A 730-nucleotide genomic window follows, 5' to 3' on the forward strand; every position below is an offset into this window, starting at 1 on the left:
NAAGTGCCTGCAGGACACGCGGATGCCAGGACAGACACCCAGGGCCTGGCACTTCCTCCTTTTGCTGTGACTGCTTCCTGGGGAGGAGCCCTCCCCCTGGTGCAGTGCCCCGCGTGGCCTCCCGGCCACCCCTGACTCCCCACCATTCTCTCACACGACAAGCGCGCACAGCATGGCCTGGGAGGTGGCGAGGAGTTGCCCCGGTCTGGACGACACGGGCAGGGAACGTTAGGTAATCCAGGATTTCCCTGGGAACCAGGATGTGTGGCTTTCATTTCTGTTTTTCCTCTTCTATCCGGAAACTGTGGGTCCGGTGTCAGCCAAAGGGGCTCTTCACAGAAGGTTCATTGTGAATGGCGAGTGTTGGCTACTGAGACGGGAAGTCCTTGACCATCAGGTGCCCGCGAGCGGGGACTGAAGTACTGATTCTCCTCCAGAGGAAAGCATTCCTGCCTGGCCCGCCAGCATCTCTAAAGCCCTTCAGCCTGGGGTAGTCGTGCTGTAACCACCCCGGGCTCCGGGAGGTTCACCTCTTCTGCTGTTTACCGAGCTCTCAGTGACGTCATTGCCGTATTAACCTGCAAGGGGGGGATCCGCAGGAAAGCACCGAGTCCCCCTTTGCCCCTTGCGGGGGCGGCAGGTGGGTCCGGGTTCTGTGTGCTTATCTCCTCGTGGTGTCTACTAACGACCAACATTTGCTAATGTAAATAATAGTAAATTATTGAGAATC

The sequence above is a fragment of the Ailuropoda melanoleuca genome, chromosome 5 (assembly GCF_002007445.2).
Source record: "Ailuropoda melanoleuca isolate Jingjing chromosome 5, ASM200744v2, whole genome shotgun sequence".
Classification (NCBI taxonomy): Eukaryota; Metazoa; Chordata; class Mammalia; order Carnivora; family Ursidae; genus Ailuropoda; species Ailuropoda melanoleuca.